Source organism: Schistocerca serialis, chromosome 1 (assembly GCF_023864345.2).
Source record: "Schistocerca serialis cubense isolate TAMUIC-IGC-003099 chromosome 1, iqSchSeri2.2, whole genome shotgun sequence".
Lineage (NCBI taxonomy): Eukaryota > Metazoa > Arthropoda > Insecta > Orthoptera > Acrididae > Schistocerca > Schistocerca serialis.
This window is the reverse complement of record NC_064638.1, coordinates 598,598,996-598,624,155: the sequence shown is the minus strand read 5'-3', so window position 1 is coordinate 598,624,155 and position 25,160 is coordinate 598,598,996.

Genomic DNA, 25,160 nt, shown 5'->3' with positions numbered 1-25,160 from the left:
GCCGTATCCTTTCGCCCATATTGTGTTTAGACCATCGCACAATCCAGCAGGACCACTTGAAACGGACAAACGGGTCTGGACACTATGACCTCTGAAGCCCTCTACGAGCCACCAGCCTTCTACAACAAGTAACACTCACTGACTTTGGTATCTCAGGAATAAGGTGCCAGGACTTGGTATCCACTGAAACTTCCTGCCAGATTAAAAATTTGTGCCGGACAGAGACTCGAACTCGGGACCTTTGTCTTCACGGGCAAGTGCTCTAGCAACTGAGGTACCCAAGCACGACTCACGACCCGTCCTCACAGCTTTAATTCTGCCAGTACCTCGACTCCTACTGTCCAAAGTTCACAGAAGCTCTTCTGCGAAACTTGCAGAACTAGCACTCCTTTCTTCCAGGAGTGCTAGTTCTGCAAGGTTCGCAGAAGAGCTTCTGTGAAGTTGATGAGCTTTACCGCTGACCGACGTCAGAAATATAGGCCAACAGTTTTTTGCGCCTGTCCGACGACTCTTCTTGAAAACGGGGATGAACTGATTTTTATCCAATCGTGAGGAATACTTCTCCAAAGAACTATGGTACATAGCTGCTAGAAGAGGGCCAAGTTCTTCCAATACTCTATGCTGAATCGTATTGAGTCGGTGTGGGAAACGCGGTTGGAAATCTCTGGCGTCGTGGTGATCGCGGCCATGTCTACCAACGTGAGTTTTTGCGCCTGCTACACGTTTTGCAAAAGTAAGAGCATTTGGGTGATCACTTCCGTGTCGCCAGCGATCACATTGAAGTGATAATTGAAATTTAGTACGCCAGGTACGCAAAAATTGTCTTATAAGCACCGTCAACCCAGGGGACTGTAATAAAGTTCGAATGAAATTCACTTAAAACCTCGTCACCATTGACTGAAGTGACGTGACAATGACTCACTTCGCAAGAACAAGCTCTCCGGTAGAAAAAACAATAAACACTTTATTTGGTATAACATAAAAAGGGATACTTCTGAGAGGCCCATAAGAGTTGCTGTCATTCAGTCAGAGAAACACAAGACCTCTTGGTTCAATCGGAACTGGACAAACTCTTTTATATCTTGAATTTCAGTGACACGTCTGAATTAGATCTTCACAGTGGAAGACTATAACTGTATACCCAGAAGGACGGCAATACGGATGGCAATACGGAAATCACAATCACAAAGACCCTGAGAACCAGTGGATACCAAAATTAGATTTTCACTCTGCAGCGGAGTGTGCGCCGATATGAAACTTCCTGGCAGATTAAAACTGTGTGCCGGACCGAGACTCTAACTGGGAACCTTTGTCTTTCGCGGGCAACTCATTTTACTAGGGAACTCCTTTCTTGTACACCAATACATTCTTTTTGTATCTGACACTACCACAATTGTAGTTATTCTTGTGAGTTCCGAGGCCTGTTCGGACGGAGTTCAATTTAGTTTAGTTTGGTTCAAATGGCTCTGAGCACTATCAGACTTAACTGCTGAGGTCATCAGTCCCCTAGAACTTAGAACTACTTAAACCTAAGGACATCACACACATCCATGCACGAGGCAGGATTCGAACCTGCGACCAGAGCGATCGCGAGTTTAGTTTAGTTTTAGTTTTGGTCAGCAATTCTATGAGTAGGCCATCCACAACTGAAATAGTTATACATATTGAGAGGAACACTCAAACAAATTAAAATATATGGAAATGTTGAAATGCTGGTAAAATTGAGTGAGAGTCCGATCTGCAGTGTTCGCTGTTTTATTGCAGTCGCTCAGAGACTGGTACAATCGGTTTCGTACCATACAGGTACATCATGAGATACACTTCTGCTAAAATTGTTTTATACAACTTTATAAGAGCCGTACTACTGATTTACTAAGTGCAGAATCCATACTACTAAAACATTAAAATCATGCCACCCGTATTAATAACAAAAGACTTGCGCAGATATCATAAAATTACTTGCAAGGTCTAGTGTTCCTTGTTATCTAAACTGCTTCATGTGTGGTCCAAGGTGCAATGTGGAGCACTAATTGATGCGATCACCAACGGTAGTCAGATCTAATAAACCCAGTTGTCACTGGTAATTTATGTTCATAGAGCGCCAGCCGTCCCAAAAATAGAAACATTATAAAAGTAATAGCGAGAAAGGTTCAACTGGACTACAAATAGACCCAGATGAAAAAATAATTGAAACAATAATGTCGCACTCACATGTGGGAACGTGAGATGCGTTCCAAGCAGAGAGCTGTCATTGAGTTTTTTTTGGCGCAAAACGAAAGCATCACAGATATTGAAAGGCTCTTGCAGAATGACTGAACAGAAGTGTTTGGGCAAGGCGTCTGTCACCATAGCACCAAGACCGCACAGAACTGTTCGATCTTCCGCGTGCCAGACGCTCTAGTTCGAGGTGATCGAAGGATCTCGAACAAACACCTCGATGCTCAATTGGATGTCTCTGTTGGTAGTACTGACACACTCGTCCACCAGTTGGGGTACTCAAAGGTGTGTGTGTGCGCTGGCTTCCTCGCCGCCTAACACAAGAACATACACAACAACAAAGGAGCATCGATGCGGAGTTGCTTGGGCATTAAGAGGGTGATAGTTGCAATTTTTTGTCGAACATGGGTTCGTCACTTCGAACCGCAAAGAAAATGGCAATCCGTGTAGTGGCGCCACACCACTGCCGCGGTCGATGTCGTGCTGTTTGCAAAGGCACTCGCGTCTGTTGTCTACTGCCATTACCCTGTGACGCCAAATTTCGCCGCACTTTCCTAACGGATACGATCGCCTTACGAAATGGAATATCCCATTCGTCTAGCTGCTACTACCATTCCACGCTCAAAGTCTGTTAGTTCCGCCGTGCGGCCACAATCACGTCGGGAACCTTTTCACATGAGTCACCTGAGTACAAAAGACAGCACCGCCAATGCGCTGCCCTTTAATACATTTTCTATGCAATACTACCGCCATCTTTATATGTGCATAACACTATCCCATAATTTTTGTCACCTCAGTGTATATTGTAGAAAGCATAGTCAACGTAAGGAAACCATTCGACAATATTCGTACCATAAGATGGATGCTGTTGTATCTAATGATATACGAATTTGGACATGTAAATTTTTGGTCAGGCAATGTGAAGCAGGGTATCCATGGCCAGACCTCGTTCCTGGACGTAGTAGAATCTCCAAAGCGGAATTAATTTTAGAGGAATACTAGTTCCATTAGTTTTAATACTTTGTTGATCTCTGCTGTGGGATAGTTGCAATAGGTGTGCTAATTGTGAGAGACTATCTGTACTACCTTGTCTATTTGATTGTTGCTGTAGATACTTTTAATATCTAAAGAAGCTAGCTTGGGGTTTGGTGGGACAGCCAGGCCAATTAGGATAGAAACTAAATGGCCACTATTACGTAGTGTAAATCATGAGGGATGGACATAATGTTTATTTATATTGGATGCAATTAATTTTTCCGAAGAATATCTCACGCCACTTTTGGAATTAATTATTGGGTGCACAGGGAAAGCTCTTTGATGACCCTTAATAACGACCATTAAACGTGGAGGTTCGGGTTTCATGGATATTAAAGATCTCCTTCAGAAGGAATCTTGGAAAATGGTTGTGTACTTTGGTATGTTTTTTAATTGCGTCACATATTTACCAGTAGAGTCGTATCTACACCACGTAACATTGTTATGTACTTTAGATATGGACTGGTCTTCCTTAATGACGATTGCAGCGTTACCGTTATGTTTTATCCCACATGACTATGATGGACTGGTGTTCGTCAAATTTTCTATTGATATTACGTAATATTTTACTGTCATTACTTTGTGTTAGACCCTTATGTGAGCTGTGCTGTTGTTGGACATGACTTTTGATGGTTTCGTTGATACTAGCGATAGCTTCTGTCCGTTGAGCTGTAGTAAGCATAGTTGCATCTCAAGCGAAATCAGAGTGAGCTAGTTGGTCCTGGCAAAGAGGGTACTTGGTCTGATATGTCAGTCCTGTCTCAAGGAGTTGCATTTCTCCACTGACTTTCTCTGCTTCTCTACTGTCCTTTAACCGCGGAAGCCAGTTCTGACGGCCTTGCTACGCCGCGGAATGAATGTTTACTCCGCACACGCATGTATAGCATCAGTTTCTTGTAGCTGCCGTCCTGATACTCTGTTTCCTTCGTGTTATTAAATTATTATTAAATTTATTATTAAATTATTATTAAATTTCGCCTCACATAGACTTTCATATTAGGAGCACGCCTTCCATTTCTGAGGATATCTATGTTATCATAATGGGACCAGTTGACACAGGTGTATTCGCCGCTGTCATTGCATAATTCAGAAGTTAGACAATCTAGTATTGAATTTATTAGGTAGAATTCAATGTTACTTACTCATCATTTTAATGCTATTTGTCGCATTAAAATTGTTATTTCTTAGGTAACTACGATGTAAAACATGGTACTGTATGTGTGAAAACCTGGTCTGATGTAAAATAGCTTTTGATGGTCGTAATCAGATCACGTTAAATAAACAAATAAATAAAGATAAAATTAGAGAGTTTCGATCCCACACGTAGGCTTACCGTTAGTTGTTGTTCTTCCCGCGAAGTACTCGTGACTGGAACAGGAAGAAGAGGAAGTGGCAGTGGTAAGAAAAGTACTCCTCCCCCCCCCTCCTCTCAACGCAGGCCAATGTGACTTCAGGCGTATAGACATAGATGTCGACTCCATGGTAAAATGACGCCGGGCGGTACCGCCGCCGTTTCCCACTTGTGACAAGAAAGCGGAACAATGGGATTAATATATAGTATGCTAGGAACAATATTTCATTGCCGATGGAATCTCAGGTGATGCCCATCAATGAGCTTTCATATTAGAGTTCGCGATCGTTGATGTGTACTTCCTCCTTCAACAGTTGAATCCTGAGGTTGGACCGCATGACTTGTGCTATGAGCAGCTTAAAACTAAATTAATGGAATATTCTGACTCTCAGACCCATGCAACAAATTCTCTTGTTGTCACAAAAAGAGTTGCCAAATATATTGTAAATAGATCATGCAATTGTATGCGTTTCTCAGAAATATCGTTTTCAGTGCAAAAATTTCAAGTACAGTGATTCGTTCGTGAGAGATACATTGGTCCATTCACCCGACGAGGCCCTCTGAAATGATCTGCTGAAAGCGAGTTGATAGCGAGGCTTCGTCTCATTACAGCATCTGAACAAACAGTACTGTCCTAACGGCCTTACGATACCCTTCCTAGTGTTCTCTAACCAATCGCCCCGTAACCCTCCAGTCTGAACCCTGCCGTACCGGTATCGCAGCTCCTCTGCACAAATCTTACTACCCGCACAATGTTTCGGGAGGCCAACGTCACAGGAGATTGTAGTCTTGTAGTAATTGTTTTATTACTCACCAACGCCAACAGCGATGTTTTAGAAAAGCAAAATGTTTATTTTCTGATAAAGTGGGCCACAAGACAAGTATGTAACCAACGCACAACATGAACGTGGGTAGCATGTTCCTTGGGAGCATGGACTCAGATACAACATCTAACGAACTGTACTACATGTGCCATCTGTGTTTACTATTTCGGATCGGTGATTGACCTTGGAAGTGTTCCTTATAACACTCCGGTCACAGTGCAAATCGACACAGGGTACTCCACAATGCTACTTAATTTTCTCAGTCACAAGTAGTTAGCATCACTTTAGCCTTTTTCCAAATAATTGAAGAGTTATAGTAACGATAGCATCGATGTGATGTGACAATTTCACTCTGCCATCAAATAACACGATGTTCTCTGACGGCTCGTATGTTGATCGGCTTAGGTTTGGACCTTCATAATGCACTACACATGTAAGTGCACGATTCTACTATACAGACTCAATCCTCTTTTCGCAGTACACACCTAAATAATTTTTTGGTGAAGTATCCCCCTATATTTTCTGAATAGACTACTTGTGTTTACGGTTATGAAGCACACATTACATTAAAGCCTTCGACGGTCCCCAAATTTTGCAAAGCCCGAATCATGCTTTTCGCCTTGTGGGACACACTAACAATGGAATTCCAGTGGTTTCCAGATGAGGCAGTCTTGCCACCAGTAGCGAACAGTTTATGGATATGTCGATTGCGCTAGAAAAACCTGGCGAATCTTTTGCGGATTTGTGGAGATTTCAAGTCAACAGTAAACGTCCAGTCAGTATTTCACATCACTTCCAGAGGTAGAGGATATAATGTTTAAATCACACAGGGCCACCATATTCTCGAAGTTCGACCAATGGGAGGCGTGATTACAGTTACCATCGGAGAAGAAATCCAAATGTATATTGGTGATCAACGCACCATTTGGTCTGTATCAGTATAACCACCTATCTTACTGAATATCCAGCGCGCCAGCTATTTGCGAGCGTTAGTTCGAGTGGCTAACTCAGGAAGTCCCAGGAATGGCTAATTACTTAGATGACATTCTCGTCAATGAAAAGAAATCCCAGGGACGTCACCACAAATTTAGAAGCTCTCTTAAGTGTTTTAGAAAGCTCCAGCATGGAATGTAACAAGGACATGTGAATGTTTTTTGTTCAAGCTGAATACTTAGGCCATATTCTTAGGGTTTCCGGGATTCGACAGCATGTGTAAGCTATCCATAAATTGGTTGCGCCTTAGGTCGCCCACCAGTAGTACGGGACAGCACAGTTACAGCAAATTTATCCGTCAAGCCGCTGGTATCTCAGAAACCACTACACGACGTTCTGCATAAAAACATCAATTGGAACTGGTCCACAGGCTGTGAAACAGACTTTCAAGACCTGAAGTGGGCTCTTCTGCAACCAACGTATTTAATGACGTGTGATGTAATTAAATTGTTCATTGCTGGCCTCATGGTGGTTCTCCATAAGATGCATGGCGTTGAGCGCCCTATCACCTTCACATCAAAAACCTTGACGCCAGCATAGCGCAATTATAGCCAGATATATGCGTTAAAAGGCTTTCATGATTATTTATGTGGCAAACAAACGATTTGACCTCCTCGTGGATGAAAACTACTGTTGCCCTTGGTCAGTGCAAACTCAGGCATACTCATCTAAACAACATGACGACTATGGCACTGATCCTTGTTTTTATCTGGATATACTTACGTTATTCATTATCTTTCCACAACGTGGCATGCCACCACAGATGCGTTTTCTCGACTCCTATTGAGGCAAGACTCACACTCCGATAAGGCACCTGATGTTTGTTTCATCACAGACATTGAATTGGAGGTTGTCGTCGTGCGAATCCCAGTTATCGAAAAGTGGACAGCCAAATTGGTGCTGGGAGACACCGCCTCTTTCGAGACATGCACTATGTGCAACACAGTTGGGCAGCAAGTACGAACTTCTTGCAAGACAATGGAATGCTAGCCTATGTGCCTCGTCGCCAAGGACTCTCGACGTTAAATGGTATCCTCCTTCTCCAAGGTGAAAACTGGAAGACCGGGGTCATCAGAATTAAATTTCTGCAGTGCCAGGTTTTAAGATTGCTCAATCAAAGTCGTTGTGCTATAGTAATCACAAAACAGATGGCCCACAAACACTTTATCTGGAGAGGTATTGATGAAGTTACAGGATGTACATTCGCATCTTGCCAGTGATGCCAGTGAAATCTAGCAGCTCCAGCGTGCAAATATTTCCCATGGCCTCTTGTGATGCAACCATGGACCAGGATACATATTGACTATGCAGGCTGATTCCTGGCTCATACTAGTAGATGCAGGGAGAAAATTCCCGCATACACTCGATAATGACTATCTAAGCCCTGACTAGAATTTTTTTTTGCGTGAAGGCCTTCCAGGAACTACTGCTATCGACAATTTTGTGAATAGAATGGTATTCTCCTTTTGAAAACAGCCCTGTTCCATCTATCGTCAAATTCGATATCGGAACGTCCAGTCAAGACTTTTATATCCCAAATGCGAAATTAATAGAGGACCACAACATCAATTATGTCCCACATTGATCCTGGCGTGATACTATTGTGCACCAAAGAATGAGGCGAGCCCAGTAGAGAGGCTACATGCACTTCCAGATTTATATTGTGAAACCTTTAGCCGGCAACCTCCCTTCCCAGAGGTTGCACCATCATTGGTGCCAGATTCTTGATAAGATGTGGGCAATGGTCTATTCATGGAGTAAGAACTAAGGGGTTCCAGCATGCACCAGCCAACTCCTCAGCAGTGCTGTGGTGGAGTCATAGTCACGAAGACCAGTCAGCATAATACTGGTGTCCACAAAGGTATGTCAATCAGTGACAAGAATGCAACCACTGCCAATGCCCACATTCTCATGGACATCAATAGTGAAGGCTCAGGGTCTTCGCTTCCGACGGTCATCGACGACAACTCCTCCAGGCTCTGGTGAACCAAATACAAACAGTTCCAGAGGAGAGCAGCAATAATGATTTGTTGTTATGGGCAAGTCTGGCAGCCACCACTGTGACCAGAGGTGTCCACTTCGCCAACAGACAACATCCACAGCGCCAACAGAACGTAGAGTAATTGTGGTACTACTTGCATACACCATGTGACATGGCCACAAGTGTGCCGTGATGTATTCATTCACGACCATTACAGTTGGGATGCTGACAGCCATAGCAATGCAAATTGAAGCCACTGCACCGTCATGGGCACCATTGCTTCACAATCTTCCACTGGTCCCCTGCCAAGTACAGTGAGTCACACACTCTGACCTTGCCCTACCAGGAATGGTGGGGCAGGCTTCATATCCATCAGTACCCAGACTTTTCCATGATTTTACTTCGCAGACTCCCATCCAAACTGTGACTGTGTTCCACTATGAACACCTATTTCAGACTTCATCACTGTAGACAATAATACTTTCATGAGATGAAAAATAAAGACAATGTAGTTTTTGACAACAAAGACAGTTGTATTCTTTCCTCAGAGTTGTCATCTAATTCAAGATATTTCGAAATTGATAAGGGAAGTGTGGAACAGCATTTGCAGTACTAATATCAGGGAATATAGTAGTGGGACAAAGGGGGTATCACCCTACTCTGCTTTGTTGCCAAATTTATTCACGAAGGTGGATCCAAGATGGCGGCCATAGATGTGCCAACATCGCACTGACATCATGGCAGAAAGTTCAAATTTTGGTGGGAAAATAGGTTAGCTGGATTACCTCCACTAACATAATTACAAACCCCACCTCCCCCCTGCCCCATTTCCCTCCCTCCCCTGTCTACAAATTGGTGGGAAAAGGACCCAGTCTGTGATGGGCTGCTGCATAGAATATATGTAAGTCTTTATTTTGTATACATTGCAATATATTGTTAATCTAACCAATTTGACTTGTCATAGATAATAGCTCCATCCAGTGTGTACACCTTGAGTTTCAGAGTCCAACTAAGTTTACAACACCGCCACCAGAGGGCACTGTTGGCCCTAGCCCCTCCTCACCTGTAACACAGTCCAAGACAGCGGTCAACATCTACAGCTACATCTACATGGTTACTCTGCAATTGACACTTAAGTGCCTGGAAGAGGGTTCATCGAACCATTTTCATACTACTTCTCTACTATTCCACTCAAGAATGGTGCATGGGAAAAACGAACACCTAAATCTCTCTGTTAGAGCTCTGATTTCTCTTATTTTATTATGATGATCATTTCTCCCTACGTAGATGGGTGTCAACAAATATTTTCGCAATTGGAAGAGGTTGGTGATTGAAATTTCGTAAATACATATCGCCGCAAAGAAAACCGCTTTTGTTTCAGTGACTGCGACCCCAACTCGCGTAATATATCAGTGACACTCTCACCCCTATTGCGCGAAAACATAAAACGAGCTGCCCCTTTTTGCATTTTTTCGATGTCCTTCGTCAATCCTACCCGGTAAGGATCCCACACCACACAGCAATATTCCAGCAGTGTAATGTAGGCTCTCTCTTTAGTGGGTTTGTCGCATCTTCCGGGCAAAAATGTTAGAATAACGCTCAGTCTGTGCTGAGCTTTCTGAGATGATGGACATAACTGTTTATTTTGTAGTATGTGTTCAAGGGATGAGATGTCTGTGCTGGAGAAGGAGGAGTTTAATGGGCATATTAGCTTAATCATGCAGCTGAGGACTGTGCCCATAGCCACCTGCACGATGCTTGGAAAGCAATGATATTTGGTGAATGTATGAAGAACACGAATACGCTTCATCCAATAATGAAGATGCAGCTGGATGTGGCTATTTTTCACGTCGCAATGCATGCTGATAAATGCATGTGCTGTAACTGTAGTCAAGGGTTGTCAAGGGAAGGCACGATTCAGTTAAGACTGTGGACGGGGCCGTAATCAGTTACTATTGGTTGCCTTTTGCAGTTACACACAATTTATTTTAAACCAGTAATTCCAGACTCAATAATAAATAAAAAATACCACACATTATTAATTGAAGGAATAAACAACTGTGTTAATAATAGTGTTTTCAGTGAGTTAAAGTTTAGCAAATCACCATTAAATACAGACACAGCAGATAACGTTTTAAAAGCAAGCCACTGTGATATGGGCAGAAGGCTTTACACGCCAGGAATGGCAATAAATTAAGAATTGTTTAAAACTCGCTGCAGCTTGCAAATTGCAGGTATTTAAATATTAAAGGCACGTCGCCACAAACACCGCAGAAGGCATCAGACTGAAGGAGCGTTACACTGAACTACTGGCCATCAGACCTCCTTTCAGAACACACATGTCTTACAAGAACCAAGGGGCAACTGATGGTGCTCCAGGAACAGACCTCTGAGAAGGTCCAGCAACAAACACTTTCGCGAGCGGTGAGATAGGCAGCCAAGAGTTGCATTCACTTCACAAGATGGTAACTCAGACTAGTGGCAGTCTAACGAATGCCTAATCAAAATGCTGGAACCCGTTTACGCCGAGGTCGTACACCCTCGTGACCACAGCGCTTCATCTGGCAGTCCATGAGTGCCGCCAGCAGTCCCGGGGTGTTCTCTGCGCGGACATGGCTCCTCCTGAGTTGCAACCGAACTGACCCACTCACACGACACGGAAAAACAACCACGTCGCCCAAAAGATAGGGCAACAGTTACTACATATCGATAACCGCCGCTGCTGCCACTAGCGGGCAGGCAACACTTGCGTAACCGAGTGGCGCCAGTCAACACGAGAAGACGACAAACAACTGCAACCATGCCAATTAACGGCACCGTCTGGCCTCCTGCAGAGGGCGGAAACCTACGAACAGCACCAACGCGAGCCGCAGCACGGCTTGTAACCTCCCCCTCGCTTATCGACCTTAATGACAGTGAAAAATTAAACCGCGTGTACCTAATGGAAATTTGGGAAAAGCAATCGTCACCGAAGTTAATCTGTCGGTAAAGAGGGAGGAAAGGGTTACATCTAAATGAAAGGAAAAATGCAAATGAAACTGGTGGAAATTAATTTTGAAAAGTGGTAAGTTAATAAAGAAAGTAAATGTGCGGTCGTCACGTTAAGTATTAATTGGCGCTAATTAGATATTTGAGGTTTGGGGGAAATTACGGTCGCCAGTCCTAAGGACAATTACTATAGTAACTGAAAAAGAAAGGTTATTACACATATAATAAGCACTAGAACTGAAGGTTGACACATGTAGTGTGAAAACTGAAAGTTTGTCAGAAGTAATAAATTTCGCTACACTCTGACTTAATTTAGCAAAAGAATTAATAAAACCGCAAAATCGAAAGTTAATTTAGTGACTAAAGTTAATAGTGAGCTTTCTTTCTGAAGCACATCGAAATTCAGTAAGATACGGTTAGTCTTGGACTACCTCAACAATCATTTCAAAAGCTACTTGAATCTGCACAATTTAGAAATAAGAGATTTAACTTTGATCTTGAATTAAATGATTCTGAACAATTAACAATAGTAAAATTTAGTACGTACCAAGCTGAGCTGCAGTCACAGGTAAGCTAAAATACGGTAACAAAACTCGCACTCTTAATTTGTGCTTGTGTAATCTAAATATTGTAGCCAGCTATGAATACGTTACCTGAACTTTGAAATTAAAGCAGTGAAATCGAATCATGCTGGCGTTTGAATTTCAACGACACTCGGGTTCATTCCGGAAAAGGAAGGGACCCTGCTTGGTAATGCAATTGGGACAATGAGCAACAAAGGTTCATGCTACGTTGCTGTAATATAGTGAGAAAAATGTAACAGTTTGAAAAGCTGAGGTCTGCCATACAGTTCTAAAACTTTTACGTGCTTCCAGTCTTCCTTGTTGGTTGATTGAAGGTTTGAAGCCGTCGATCGAGGAGGTGGCGACAGTCACTCATTGTCGGCCATCGCTGTTGCAGAAGCTGGATGTTGGCGCGCCTTCTTCTCGACATGGTCACCAGGCGAAACGGGCTGTTGATGTGCGCCAGCTAATGCTTCCCGTCCGCGACACCGTGTCAGAAACTATCATAGCAAGTCGAGCGCAATTACATGCTTCCCAACCCCGAAAGCGCGGCAACTCGCGGGAGCGTCACACAACACACCTGCTCCACTGCACTACCCCAGCCAGACTCTCTCTGCTCTGCCCGCGCTCCACGCGGTAGAGTTAACACTACCAAAGATCCTAAACACTTGGGTTCTCCACACTACCTATCGATGTATTCATTCGATAGCATAGTTTTCCCTAGGCCAGACCCAGCGTATAAATACAAATAATATTCACAAAACAAACCAATCATAAATCGACATTAATGCATAAATATATACAAATAGTAAAACAATTACAATATACAAAGACATAGAAATGTTATATCTTCAGGTAACAAAATAACGAAAAAAAATTGCAGTGCATTAGATGGAAATAGGAGGATATGCATTTCCGGCGTTACAGGCTCAGTAGATAATTTGATAAAAGTCCAGTCAGCCTTCCAAAGCGCAAGAGACAAGACATCCACCCACTGCAGCATGCACACTCTCTGCTTCAAAGTCTCCACACCCTGCTCGAAGAGGTCATGTGCTGGGCTCGCAGCGGCAGCAGGTGGTAGCTGCAGGGCAGCCATGTGCTAAGCGGAAAATCCTCTGCTTTCTTTGTGGTCGTTGAACATGAACTGCCTCAGGAGTTATTACATCTGGTGTTTAAGCAATGTGAGGAGTATTGTCACATACATTTCTTAAAGATGTCACAGGAACTACATTTACCACTGTAAAAAGAGCGAGAGCTTAGCAGGTGACGCAAGAATATTTAAACAATTTGTGAAGTAAATGCATGGTTCATTTTGAGGAATACCACCACCACCACCACTACCACCACCACCATCACACTTGAACATGGACTATAAAAAAAGATTGCAGCACACTTGTGAAATCTCACAGAAACATCTCACGCGTTTTTGTGGGAAATACCACAGACTTCCCTTGTATTTGAGCATGGGCTGCTTCAGGAGTTATTAAATCCAATTGAATATATCTCCAAATACACTTTCAAAAAGACCACTGCAAAGTAGTTTGCTTCAATTTTGCGATGTATCTCGCTAAACTTGAACACGGACAGTAAAAAGTTCACTGCACACTTGTGACATCTCCCTGATACTCTTCACACGATTTTGTGGGAATCAGATCTCGAAACCGATATCAGCTGCAATATCTGATTTTACACGCCAAAACGACGATGTTTGGGAGTCGAAATAAATATCTCGGTAACTCTAAACAGGACGTACATCACTTTTAGAGTTTTAGCTGCTTCTTTGAAGGCACTGACACACACACACACACACACACACACACACACACACACACACAGAGAGAGAGAGAGAGAGAGAGAGAGAGAGAGAGAAATTTTTTACAGGTGCTGTGGTGTGCATCACTTTTTCTGAAACGATGAATGGGCTTAGTTTATACTTCTTGCCTGAAGTCAAGGACATTATTTTCATTACTTCTCGAAGCACCCACTTGTGTCTCAGTACAGATGGAAAAATCAGAACAATTATACAAACAGATTCGATACACTGTCCTATAGACTAGAAAAATGGCTGGAATTTTTGGTGACGCTTTGATCTCCAACAGCTGTTGCTCTGGAGATGCTGTAAAGCCACAATGGTGGTTGAGAGACACCATCCCGCCCACAATGAATTTTCCCAAATTTCCACGGAGAATACTCCCAAAACACATGATCAGGAAGGCTGCCCAACACACACTGAGTATTAGTTCGCTAATCATCCGACTAGAGGGCGATGCGGTTAGGTCATCTGCACGTTGTACCCCAGCCTATCCAGTTCAGACTCCTACCGTCTAAGTCGGAACTTTCAGTCATTCCAGCCACAGGCTATCGCCACCGCGCACTCCAGCACCCCAGGCAGAATCGTCCTAGGAAACCAGCCACATATTTATCATTGTAATTACAATTCAATATTACGTTTACAGCCTCAATCTAATGACATTCGAAAACGAGCAAAGAATCGGATATATCCCCTCCTGACAGCTATCGACCTGGAAATATAAATATCTATATCCTATTTATGACTGGATATAGTTTTCCATGTAAAATCTTTCACCCTCCTTACGGCTATCGCAATTTTCCACGTCAAACCCATACCTCCCCCTACGACAGGACATAAACATTTTCTCTGCACATTTATGAACACAGACCACAGAACACATACTTCATGAGCCCTCTGATCACGGCGTTTCTATCACACACCACCTACTAATTATAATACTTCGCCAATAAGTTAATGCTGCTGCCAGCAAGCAATACTGAGTGAAAATCCGCGATGGATGGACATGCCGCATTTAGTTTTATTGCGAGTGGTACCAGTGTGTCTTAGGAAAAGAGAATAATTGTCTTCTAAGCGACCAACTATTAAAAATCACGATCGCAGGGGCTATGTTGTTTTCTCCCTGCATAAAAAGCGGTCTTGTATTTACCGGCGCACACAAGTATTGCTAACGATATCTTTGTTAAAAACTATACAAGCTTTATAAATCGAGATTGGTATAACCTCTGAATGAAGTAAATTTCCACACAAATCCCGCGACATTGAGTATAGACGGTGATAACAGGGCTGTGTTTTACCAGACCGCATTGGCGGGTTCACTCGCCGGCGGTGTAAGCTCTTAATAAAATCAGGGGCGGCGGCAAAGTGGGGGCTATGGGCGCTATAGCCCCCCCCCCCTCCCAATGAAGTATCATATTACACTGGATAAAATGACTTCAGAAATCAGCGAATATATTACTCCAACAGATTCAATATTTTTTTTTTGTAATTATGTAGCAATGTAGGTTGCAATGTATTTCAAACACATTTTAACAAAAGAATAAGAGCGGCAAATAGCTTACTATGTAAATCAATAAATAAAATCTAACTTAAAATGGGCGTCTTATTATTTATTAATATGTTTTTTACCCTGAACTCCAAAACAGTTACCAAAAACTACTTTCAGCAAAAGCAATTTTAGCAGTTTGTCGGTGGAGGACCCCAGCTCTTCTCTTGTTACACGATATCCCCCCCCCTTTCCCATGAGCACTCCCCCACTTCACCGACTACTAGAATAGCTCCTGAATAAAAGCACCTAATTTAGAAATTAATGCGGCAAAGGAATGTGATATTAAACCGGTATTTGCATCTCCCTCATATTCTCCCTCATATTTCTCACGCTAACAAACAGTGTTTGTAATGCATTCTGTCCCGATACAATGTTAGAGGTTCTGCGATATATCCACTGGGTTATAGGTGTTGGAGGATGATAGCTGGCTGAGAATGATTAAGTACAGTAGATCGTGTGCTATGCAATAAATCATTAAAAATGCAACGCTATTTGAGGACATAAGAAATGTACAAAAACCTATGACCAATATACGGGCTTCTCAGATCTGTAGTTTCATTTTTATGGTACAAATGCTGTCTGCGATTTGGAATCAAGTCTTTCCATTCAACGACATACCTGCGTTGGATCCTATGGGATGTCTTTTAATTATTATAGTTACTAGTGAATCATATTTATGGCACTCTCATAGCTCGAAACGAGTCACCTTTTTCGAACCTATCTACTACAGTAAAACTCCAACATGGTTTTAGGCTATGCTTCTTGTAACTGTTTCTCAGTCTCTGCCCCACTCTCCCAGCAGCTTTGTTCATATGTTCGTACCAATTATTTAAGTCAGAACTGAGCAGAAGTCGGAGAGCGCCATATCTAAAATGGAGTTGTAAGGAGGTACGATTTAATGGTAGACTTATGATGCATTCTAGAGAGAGAGAGAGATAGAGATGTTGCTACGGTCATTTATTGCGCATTTAATCATTTTTCCCGTTGTTGTGTTGGTGTGCATCAGTTGTGTGGCATAACCTGCATTCGACTCGTATACAACTGCGTATTTTGTGTGTGACTTAAAACACTATCATCTACTTGCGATCGTTAACAGCAAATCTCTGTCATCAGGAGACTTCCATATCATGTGTGATGATGCTGATGGTACATGTCCTTCCTGTTTTGGTACTTTCCTCTAGATGAACGAAGATTTATGCAGAGTACTCTGTTCCACCACCGCATCTTGGGCATAAAATCGGCCGGCCGGAGTGGCCGAGCGGTTCTAGGCGCTACAGTCCGTAACCGCGCGACCGCTACGGTCGCAGGTTCGAATCCTGCCTCGGGCATGGATGTGTGTGATGTCCTTAGGTTAGTTAGGTTTAAGTAGTTCTAAGTTCTAGGGGACTGATGACCTCAGAAGTTAAGTCCCATAGTGCTCAGAGCCATTTGAACCATTTTGCATAAAATCGAGTCTTCAATTTCATAAATATGTCGATTCTAACTTAGTAACAGGTGTATGTGAGGTACTGCATTGCCCATGTACACATCTGCTTGACAGATGTCCTGTTTATAGAATTAGTGGCAGTATGACGTGTAATTTCACATGTCAAACACCACTGCTATGCGTTTTCCTTTTTCCCTGTAAGAAGTATTCTCCAGTACTAATGATCATTTTATAGGTCTGATACGAGCATAGTATAATTTCTGAGCCACAGTCGGACGTGAACAGTGGGTGTTATACACCTCTGGAAAGCTATACTGTGCATGTCTCACGAAGTCTCTGGTGTTTTTTTTTTTTTCTTTGGCGTAGGAGGAAGTAGTTTTTTCTTCTTAAAGTTCGTTACCGTAGTGAGTGGGATAGAAAACTTGCAAGGTGGATGTATGTCAGATGCTGGATTAGATTAGATTTACGTACTGCATTAGAGTGCGTATGTTCATGTTCCATGATAATTTCTTTCTTACCAATATCTTCTTAGTACTGACCCCAGACACTAGAAGAGTATTTTAGAATTGATAGCCCAGTTAATTTACGTCAAACGCTGCAAACTCCATGCGTCTGGAACTCCATCATTCACGAAAACCACATGTTTCTTCTTAACCATTGCCGGCCGGGTGGCCGAGTGGTTCTAGGCGCTACAGTCTGGAACCGCGCGACCACTACGGTCGCAGGTTCGAATCCTGCCTCGGGCATGGATGTGTGTGATGTCCTTAGGTTATTTAGGTTTAAGTAGTTCTAAGTTCTAGGGGACTGATGACCTCAGAAGTTAAGTCCCATCTTAACCATTTGTTACATCATCACAACACTTCCATATCTCCTATACATCAATAAGAGATGCTAACCTCCTCGACATGCACGCATCTGGAGAGACTTTGTGCACTTGGATGGGTGCCGTGAGTAAGACTGGTATCGAACAGTCTTCGCTGAACGGCAGTTACAGATTCGGCTCGCTCTGCTCCTTCACGAGATATGGAATGTAGCACTCTATTTCTGGTGAGCTGGAAATTGAATCGGTGGCAATGCTGCAGGCAGGGTTGGCCAGAGTCACTGCAGGGGGATCTTTCAGTCTCTAATTCATCCTAAGAATGCGAGAATGCTCTGTGACTCCCATCCGCATAGGGAAATACGGGCAATCGTAATCATAAATTACGCGCTACGATCGAATTACTAGAAAAATGTATTGTGGTATGATACGCTGTCTGGTATATGGTGTATCATAATTAATGGCGTAAACGCATTCAGTTGAAAGTACACGGTTCTAGAAGCAAAGAAGTCTCAGTAAACATAGGGTTGAAAATGCATACCTTAAGAGCTACGAGCAATTTTTCATCTTCGATACTGTGAAACAAATCTCTTCTACTGCGTGCTCTTTTTTTCCATATTTTGGGAAGTGTTAGTATGAACCAAAAAGTTATGAGCATTTGTGCATTAGAAGGGCACATTAGAAGTTGTACTTTGAACTGTATGCGTCTACGCCATTAATTATGATACACCCTATATATAATGTTCGAGAATTAACAATGAATGGACGTACTGCACAAGCGTCTGTCTACGTTCGGAATCTAGTATATGGTACTCGCAAAGCAGTTGAGAGGGGTTCAGCGATGATACAGAAATTAGGGAGCATGCTGCCGTGTCATTCACAGGCCTTGAAATTACAGAAAAATTGGTAAAACTGCTAAAATTGATCGCACTGCCTACTGTGATGCTTATTACAGTACATCGACAGTGTCTTTTCCATCCCATCCATCCAATGGTACACTGTTGATTACCACGTAGTGATTTGCTGACATCACTTGTTTGAGGTGGGGAAAGAGTCTTTGTGGAGAGGGACAACACATTACAGAGATAGCTAGCATCGAAGCAGTGATCAAGGACATGACTGCGACATGCAGAATAAATCGAAATGGAATAATGAGCCATCTGATACCTTGTCACTGTGAAATATGAGTTTATATGTAAAGGTCATCAACCACGTTTGGACAGCTGTTAGGAAACGCTGCAAAATGCTGCAAACCTCTTCCCGTTTCCATATGTTGTATCTGTCCTCTTTTCCATCATCCATGTGTGTGTGTGTATAATTTCAACATAGATATCGTTAGCAATACTTGTGTGTGCCGGTAGAACCAAGACCGCTTTTAATGCAGAGCGACCGTTACATACCCTCTGCAATCATACTTTTTAACAGCTAGTCGCTTATAAGGTGATTATGTCTCTCTAACTAAGACACACTGGTACCACTCCCAATAAAAACAAATGAGTCATGTCCATCCATCGCAGATTTTCACTCAGTATTGTTTGGTGGCAGCAGCATTAAGCTGTTGGCGAAGTATTATAATTAGTAGGGAATGTGTGATAGATTCGCCGTAATCAGAGGGCTTATGAAGTATGTGTACTGTGGTCAGTGTTCCGAGATGTGCAGAGAAAACGATTATGTCCTGTCGTAAGGGGAGGTATGGATTTGACGTGAAAAACTGCGGTAGCCTTAAGGGGGGTGAAAAATTTTACATGGAAAGCTATGTCCAGTCATAAATAGGATGTAGATATTTATATTTCCAGGTCCATAGCTTTTCAGGAGGGGATATTTCCGATTCTTTGCTCAATTTTGAATGTCATTAGATTGAGGCTGTAATCGTAATATTTAATTGTAATTACAGTGATAAATATGTGGCTGGTTTCCTAGGACGATTCTGCCTGGGGTGCTGGAGTGCGCGGCGGCGATAGCCTGTGGCTGGAATGACTAACATTTCCGACTCACAATAGGAGCCCTCTGGACTGGACAGGCAGGGGTACAACGTGCAGATGACCTAACTGCATCGCGCTCTAGGCTGCTGAATAGCGAATTAATTCTCAGTATGTGTTGGACAGTCCTCGTGACCACGTGTATTGGGAGTATTCTCCGTGGAAATTTGAGGGGATGCAATGTGAGCATGTGTTTGCGCTTGACAGTTATTCCCTCCCATGTAAATTGTCCGGTTGGGTGCTTGTGCTGCCATTCTGCATGTTTCCCGTCTTCACTTAGTTGAGAGAACATCTTTTGTAATTTATGTTTTGTGAATGTAGATAGTGGAAAACAGGCGGAAAAGATGTTTGCTGGTTCTCTAGACATGAGGAACATCTTACTTGACTATGTAAAGTAGAAGAGTGATTTGGAATCTGTTATATCATTGACTTAAGTATTCATTAAAAATATTAGTGGAACTATCAGGTTCCTCTATTTTTCCGAGTTTTCAAGTAAAGATTTTCGCATATGCGATAAGTTTCTAGTTACTGAGTGGTTGGCAGCATGTACCACCTGGCTGCAACTCGCTAAAGTTTTGGCTTTCTAGAGATATAATTTGCGCTCTTTTTATCTTTGGATTTATACTGTGCAAGCGATCAGTAGCATACTGGTATATGGCCGATATTGAGAACTACCGCGTAAATGGTATGATATTCTGGAAAACCATGTGAAATACCTATGTTCTTGTAGCCCCAGAGCCTGGAGATGGGTGTAAGCATGGCAGCAAGCAAGCAAATCAGGGACAGGAACAGTAATGTATTTGTGCCTGGGGAACCAGCCCAGATAGGAGAGTGACTGCTATCCATGCTATCCATCAGGCAAGCGTTTGTGGGGCAGTTGACATGTATGGTGCAGGTTACGAACTGTCTGTACAACGTCGATATGGTAATCGTTTTTCGTGATATAGGCCAGTTGGAGACAGGTTTCATTTTCAAAAATTCACGCTTTTCTCGGCAGTAGCAGAGCAGTGTAATTGAGGAAGTTTCTTTGGCGATAGTTTCCGTATTTCATGATCTGTAGACCACTTTTGCAGAGTTTAACTGTCAGTGTAATATGACTGCTGTATGCTTTTCTTCGATGTGAACAAAATAGTTTTGCCACAAAAAAGTCTTGCAATTGCCCGTCTGCAGAAAATGGCGGACAGTGGCCCACAATGACAGTAGCAGTAGTTTGGCAGGTAAATTCGGTAAGAACCAACCAGAATGCACCATTCACAGGAAGTTCTTTGTCGACAGATAGTCACAAGACAGCCTTTGTGCAGGGCGCAGGAGTATCAACAGTCTGGTATCTACGGAATGTTCTGTGACGTCTGAGAGTCACGTGATCTCTTTGTGCTAGTGTTCGGAGACAAGTCCAAGCAGACCATCCTCTTCTGGTTCGGACAGGCGGGATGCTGACCCTCACCTACAATTGTGACTGTACAAGATCTCCAGACCAGCAGATGTAGAACACCGAAAATTCCAGCCGTGTACCTCGTATGTGTGGCAGTGCTTCTGTTTGTGTAATTGTTCTGATTTTCCCGTCTCTACTGAGACACCAGTGTGTGCTTCGAGAAGTGAGGAAAATAATGTCAATGGCTCCAGCAGCAAATATAGCGAAGCCCACTCGCCGTTTCAGGAAAGTGATGAACACCACACCAGCTTTAGGATTCAGAATTTTTTCTTTCCTGGCAGTACCTCCAAACAAGCAGCTAAAACCCGAAAAGTGGTGAGTGTCCTGTTTAAAGTTAAAGAGATATTTATTTCGACTTTCAAATATCGTCGTTTTGGCGTGTAAAATCAGATATTGCAGCTGATATCGGTTTCGAGATCTGATTCCCACAAAATCGTGTGAAGAGTATCAGGGAGATGTCACAAGTGTGCAGTGAACTTTTTAGAGTCCGTCTTCAAGTTTAGCGGGACACATCGCAAAATTGAAGCAAACTACTGTGCAGTGATCTTTTTGAAAGTTTATTTAGAGACATAGTCAATTGAATTTAGTAACTCCTGAATCAGCCGGTGCTCAAAGGCAAAAGAAGGCTGTGGTATTTTCCACAAAATCGCGCGAAGTGTCTCTTGGAGGTTTCACGGCGTGCTTCGACTTTTTTAGAGTCCTTGTTCAAATGTGGTGGTGGTGGTGGTGGTAGTGGTGGTAGTGGTGACGATGGTATTCCTTGGAATGAACGCTGAATTAGCATTCCAAATTGTTTAAATATTCTTGCATCTTCTGCAAAGTTTTCGCTCTTTTTGCAGTGGTATATTTAGTTCCCGTGACATCTTCAAGATGTGTATGTGACACATATGCACATTGCTTAGACGCCGGATGCAATAACTCCTGAGGCAGTTTGTGATCAACGACAAGGCTCGTCCATGCACTCCAAAGAAGACCGAGGTATTTCCTGCTTAGGGCGTGGTACTCTACACTTACAGCAGGCGGTGTTGTTAGCCAGGCACATGGCCTTTTAAAGCGCTGCGCGGATACCCTGGGGAAGGAAGTGCGGACACCATAGGGGGTGGACGTTTTGCCTCTTGTGCTTTGGAAGACTGACTGGACTATTATCGAATGATCCACAGTCACAGCACACGCATTTATCAGCATGAGTTGTGAAGTGTAACTTAGCCCCAGCCTGCTGCATCTTCATTATTTGATGAAGTGTATTCATCTTCCAGAAAGAAATTTTCACTCCCAATTGGAGTGCGTGCTGATTTGAAACTTCCTGACAGATAGAAACTGTGTGCGGGACCGAGACTCGAACTCGGAACCTTTGCCTTTTTCGGGCAAGTGTTCTACAGACTGAGCTACCCAAACACGACTCACCACCCCTCTATCGACTGCACTATCGAAGTAGTATTCATCTTCTTCATACATTCATCAAATTTCATTGTATCACTCAGGTGCCTATGGACACAGTTCTCAGCTGTGTGGTTACAGCTAAAATACAAATTAAACTCCTTTGAACATATAGTACACAAGGACTGTTACAGGTGGGAAGAAGGGGATGGCCAACAGTGCCCTCTGGTGGTGTTCCAAACTAGGTTAGTTGGACTCTGGACGTCAAGGTAGACACACTGGATGGAGCTAATGCCTATGACAACTCAAATTGGTTAAATAAACGATATAATGCAACACATACAAAATAAAAACTTACTGTCTGTCTTACCCAGTAACCCAGTACAGACTGAGTCCATTTCCCACCAGTTTCCAGGTAGGGGTGGGGAGTGGAGTGGAGTGGAGTGGGGAGGAGGGGGAGGGAGGGGGAGGGGGTGGAGGGGTTCGAGTTAGGTTTGTGGATGTAGCCCAATTGACGTATTTTCCCACCAAAATTTGAACTTCCCACCATGACGTCAGTTTGCCATTGCCACATCTATAGCTGCCATATTGGATCCGCCATCTTGAATAAATCTGGCAGCATTGCAGAGTAGGGTGATGCTCCCTTTGTCCCAGTACTGCTGACAATAGCTGTGCTACTGGCCATTATCGGAAAAAACCATTTCAGCACCTGGAATTGTGTGTGTGTGGGGGGGCGGAGGGAGGGGAGGGGGGCTTGCCAGCCACAAGAAAGCAGATCATTTCAATTAGAATAAATCCTAGAATTATTTCGTGGTAAGGGTTCAATCTCTCATTGTGAGCATAGTTAGGCGGAATGCATTCTGAGATAATGTAACTGTGAAATCAATAAAAGAATCCATAGTGTGAGCTTATTTATAACTATGAATTATCAGTGAAGTACTTAAGAAATGTTAAACATAATTCAACAGTGATTTATTCAAAATATAGGTACAAGTTTCGTGTTCTTATCTGGAGGGCAAGAACTTCAGAGTCTTTATTTAGACTAGTTTTTATTTTGTCGATCGATGAACTACTGCACGTGTCAAATATAAATAGCAGATTAAAATCTACAGTAATTAGAAAGCCTATACAATGCCAACTGCCGTACGTAAGACGAGTGTTATTGTCGCACTGAACAGTAACACTGGAAAACAAAACACTGTTATCGTTACTTACGTAGTAATCGTAGAATAGTTTCTGGCAAGCGCTGTTATACCGTCCAAAGTTTACATTTGACAGATGCATTTTAAATTTGTACCATAACAGAGTAACAAGAGACAAAGGAACGTAATACCCACCAACGTGGAATTTTGCAAGCGCGTATGAATATCTGCAATGCTCCGGTTTTCCACCAAAGGAAACTCACCGACACATATCTGCTTGGAACGCACCTTCTCTGCAAACGCCATTTTGAAAGCTACGTATAACACCGCCACGTATCGGAACTTCATGAAACTATAGGGGCTGAACTGAGAATATTTCACGATGTCCCACAACAAATATCAGAAACTGGCAGGGAAAGAAATGGGTTGCATTATTTATTCAACCCCTCATGTAGGCCGCGTCTGTGAGAAATGTCGACATCTCTAACCACTTGTTTCACTCGTATGAGACACGAAAGTAATGTGCATTTACTTTTCATTCGGTATTTTCTTCAATCCAGCCTTAGCGTCGTATTATCCGTTTGATTTCGGAATGAGTACGAACATCACTCTCGACCTAGAGCATTTCCTTAACTGACATTGGCCAACATACACTTGTATCTATACGTATAGCTCTAAAATTGATTCGGATGTGGGTACGCATCTTTCAGCCCGTCTAACGGCACCTACCAAATGTTTGCACTTCCGTCTGAATCGTCTATCCACGCGGTGAAGTTACTGATCATCAAGGAGGCCATTTATTATGGCTCACATACGTTAAAGCCCATACTGATCCTCATGGACTCCCAAAACGTACTGCAGAAAGTACAACATCTGGCATTTGATTAACAAATATGTATAGGAGGCCATAACAGACGCGAGGACATTGCGAATAAAAGTCCGCTTTCTCTGGAAACGAATGAAATTGTTGACTGTCTCGTCAAGAGGAGCATTATGGAAGGACAGTTACGCCCAACTTCAAAGGTTGCCTGTTCACATGCATTTAAGGGGCGCTATGAGCTCGCCACTGCCGGTGTGCCCCAAGGCTCCGTCCTCTCCCCCCTTCTGTACCTTTTGTACACAGCGGACAAGCCACCGCCGTCAGCCCCCGTCCACCTTCTCCAGTTTGCCGATGACACCGCCTTCCTTGCCCTTGCCCCCACCCTACAGCGCTCCCAACACCTTCTCCAATCCCATCTTGACCGGTTCACCGCTTGGTGCAACCAGTGGTTGCTCAAGGTCAATCCCTCCAAAACCCAGGCGATCATTGTAGGCAAAACCACCCCTTCCTTCCGCCTCCTTGATTTCTATCTCACCATCTATGGCCGTCCTATCGCCCTCACTCCCACCCTTAAGTACCTTGGCGTCACCCTCAACCGTCGCCTCTCCTGGACTCCCCACCTCCGGACAATCCAAGCCAAGGCACACTCCCGCCTCAGTCTCCTCAAGCTCCTCTCTGGCCGTACATGGGGTCTGGACCCCTCCACCATCCTCCACACCTATAAATCCCTCATCCGCCCTACCCTTTGTTATGCCCATCCGGCTTGGATCTCCACTCCCCCAACCTTTTATAAATCCCTCCAAATCCTTGAACGTCATGCTCTCCGCCTCGCCTATCGCATCCGTCTCCCCTCCCC